Here is a 4,204-nt window from a genome sequence, read left to right on the forward strand (position 1 = left end):
CAACGACTATCGAAATAGAGTACAAACTTTTCTAAATTTTGCATTTCAAAATGCAAGCCAAGAGAATATGAATCTTCCCCTAGAAATATCATAAGAGAAGGAAGGAAAAAAGAAGTAGTACGCCTGGTTCACGAGGTTCTACCACTTTCGTTATAGGCCCAGGATGACTATGCATAAATTCTAAATCAATGGGTGTAGGATTTCCATAGAGTACCAATTCATTATTATTCATGGGTTTTCTTTCAATTTTTTTTTAAACTTCAACTAAAGACCTCTTTCTGTCTTCTCGGGCAATGGATTTACCAACTCTACCTTTCTTCGGTTAGTAGCACTATTCTTGCAATAGGGGTTAGGTTAGGGCTATCCTTGTCATTCTCAGTCCTTGAGCGATTCAGTCCAAAGAGGAAAAGCCAAAGGTAGTGCGGGTGACCCAGTCCTTTAGGTATAACGCCGTAGGAAATTCAAACTTTCTTCCGGCCTTTAAGTGATAGGGGGAAGTCACTCTTGCGTTCTCTCTCTTGGATGGGTCACGAACGGCAAAGGAACCTCCTTCTACTGATAAGGCAAACAGATGGCCAATTTAATTAAGAAGCTAAAGAGAAGTTACCAGTTTTCCCCAACCAAGATATCCTGCCTATCCCGAAAAGGGACTCCCTCCAAAAAGTAGCTTTTGACTAAGCATATATTCTTTGCCCGTGTAAGAAGTGTGGTAACATCAATTGGCATTTTCGTGAAGTTGTCTATGAACATCTAATTGTTGATGGCTTTATTCGAGGGTATAAAAAATAGATTTTCCATAGAGAGTGTACACCTAGTAGAACCTCTTCAATGGTAAATCTGGCTTATCCTCATAGTGCTTACCATCAGTCTGTTAGAGAAGATGACACAGAAGGTATGTTGCTGGATGCATTTAATATGCACAGTCATGGTTTGCAATCGTTTCCACCTGAATTTATTGCATCCGATGATTGTAATCTTGGAAGAAATGCTTTTACCGAAACGGGAAGAAGTGTACCTGATTACCCGATGAGGAGCCAAATGGAGAAGCGGTGAAGTTCTACACGTTACTTAATAAAATGAATGAAGAACTTTATGAGGGATCAAAATTTTCAAGAATGTCCTTCTGCATTCGTCTTTTTCACTTAAAATGTTTGGGAGGGTGGATCGGAAACTCTTTGACAATGTTGTTAGTTTTTTTGAGAGATATGTTTCAGTTTGCAAAAATCTTTCATTCATGCAAAGATATGAAGAAACTGATAAAAGATTTAGGCCTTGGGTACAACAAAATTCATAGTTGCCCAAATGACTGCATGTTGTATTGGGGTGATCGAAAAAACCAACAGTCTTGTCATGTTTACGGTAAATCTCATTGGATGAATAGAAAAACAGAATATGTAAATGAGGATGAATATGAGGCACAGTCAATAAAGAAGCCAATAAAGATTTTGTGATATTTTCCACTAATACCAAGGCTTCAAAGGCTTTTCATGTCATCAAAGACAGTCGAGTCTATGACGTGGCATCATGATCAATGAACCGATGATGGATTATTAAGCCATCCTACGAATTCTTTAGCTTGAAAATCATTTGACAGTAAATTTCCAAACTTTGCAAGCGATCCTCAGAGTGTGAGGCTTGGGCTAGCATCTAATGGATTTAATCCTTATAAAATCATGAGCACTTAGTACAGTACTTGGCCTGTAGTGCTTGTTCCTTACAATTTGCCTCCATGGATTTGTATGAAGCAATATTCTTTTATCTTATCTATGATTATCCCTAGAGAGAAAGGTCCCGGAAATGATATTGGCATTTATTTGTAGCCACTTTTTGAAGAGTTAATTCAGTTATGGATGGGTGTTGAGACATATGATGTATTGAGAAGAGAGAACTTTTATTTATGTGCAGCTTTGTTGTAGACTATTAATGATTTCCTGGCTTATGCTAATTTATCTGGTTGGAGTACCAAAGGATGTTATGCTTGTCCTTGTTGTGCTGTGCAAACATGTTCGAAGTGGTTATATAATGGGAAGAAGTTCTCTTATATGGGGCATCATCGATGGTTAGATGGAAATCATAGATTTAGATTTTAGAGGACTCTATTTGACGGTACTGAAGAGTTTAGAGAAGCTCCTGAGCAGACCATTAAATCTGAAATCTTGTTCATGTTGAAAGATATCAATTTCAGTTATGGGAAGATAAATCAACCACCCAACACGAAAACAAAGAGAAGATCGAGGGATGAATCTAATGAAGAGGATGATCCTAATGAGGGGGACTTGTGGAAAAAAAGAAGTATTTTTTTGAGTTGTCCTATTAAGAGTATCACATTTTACGACACAATCTTGATGTCATGCATATTGAGAAGAATGTTTGCGAGAACATCATTGGGACAATTTTGAATGTCGATAGAAAATCAAAAGACAATCTTCAGAGTTGACTTGATTTAGTTGACATGGGAATTCAGCGTGATCTTCATCCTCAAGTACTTTCGAATGGGAAATATCGGTTACCGCCTTCTACTTTTACAATGTCGAAGAAAGAGAATGAAGTGTTATGCATGGTGTTGAATGATATGAAGGACCTAGATGCTTATGCATCAAATATATCTCAATCTGTGAGTCTTAAAGATCGAAGACTATATTCCTTAAAATCACATGATTATCACATCTTGATGCAAGATTTACTGCCAGTTGCTTTACGGTGTTGTATGTCAAAAAAAGGTGATGTTTTATAATTGAACTATCCAATATAATGAAAGCTATTTGTGGCAAAGTTTTAAATGTTGAAGAACTTGAGAAAGTACAAGATTGAGCTTCTTTGACTTTATGCAATTTGGAGAAGATCTTTCCACCTTCTTTCTTCACTATTATGGTGCACTTGCTAATCCATCTCCCTCATGAAGCAATACTTGGTGGACCGATTTTCTATCGATGGATGTATCCTATAGAAAGGTGCTAATTTATTTGTAAAGTATTCATTCATTCATCTCTATACCTTTAGTTACAACTTTTGATGATGTTGTATATCGTGTTTAGGTTCCTATGCAAATTAAAGTCTTATTGTCGTAATAAGCGTTATCCAGAAGGCAATTGCAAAAAGTTACCGGGCAGAGCAGTGTATGACTTTCTGTTTTAGATATTTAGAAGATGTTGAAACAAGACTAAATAGACCAAGTAGAAATGTTGGGCTCACTGATCATAACTTGGCCGAAACTTATTTTTTTCAAAGTTATGGAGAACCAGTCGGTAAAGTTGAAATTGTAGAATTAGATGATAAATCTTGGGTACAAGCACATCGATATGTTCTTTTTCACCATAATTCAATTGAACCATTACACAAGTAAGTTCTAGAATTTGATAAATATTCATCTTTTTGATTTGTTTATCTTTTAACCAATTAAACCTCTTTGTAACATAGTGAGTACAAACAAATCTTGAAATCTCGTTCACGTTCCCGAAGATTACAACATCGAGAGATTAATAAGTTATTTATAGAATCTTTTCATGAATGGTTAAGCAAAACGGTATGCAACCGAAGCTTTCATTGACAAATAATAATGTTTTCTCATAACATTTATAATTACTCAATTTACTTTCGATTCAATATGTAACACCCCTAACCCGTAACCGTCGCCAGAATAGGTTAGGAGGTATTACTTAACCCACAACACAACTCAGAATATTCGTATATCAAATATCAAATCATTACAGTAAATGTCATTCATTCACATTCATTAAGAACATAAAATCGAGCATTCGGAACTAAAGTGAAAACATATAAAGTTTCAGAAATTATAAAAATTTTCAACTTTTCAAATGTCACACGGCCATGTGAACAGGCCGTGTAACTCAGATAGCCTTAGACACACCCGTGTGTCTAAGCCGTGTCAAAACAGGGCATAGCTACTGACTTGCTCACACGGCTACAAGACATGTCCGTGTGCCTTGGCCGTAGTCGAGCCTGACTTGGGCCACATGGCTAGCCACACGCCCGTGTGCTTTGGCCGTGTTCGACCCTGACTTACAATTGTAGGGTACCCCAGGGGACACACAACCGTGAAACATAGCCGTGTGTCACACACGACTGAGACATACGCTCGTGTCTCTGCCAGTGTTGACAAAAATAGGCCATTTGAATAGTCAATTTAGCACCCCAAATTTAGGTCAACCTACAAGCAAAGAAACAAGCATATATGCACCACCAA

This window comes from Gossypium hirsutum, chromosome A07, assembly GCF_007990345.1.
Source record: "Gossypium hirsutum isolate 1008001.06 chromosome A07, Gossypium_hirsutum_v2.1, whole genome shotgun sequence".
NCBI classification, from domain to species: domain Eukaryota; kingdom Viridiplantae; phylum Streptophyta; class Magnoliopsida; order Malvales; family Malvaceae; genus Gossypium; species Gossypium hirsutum.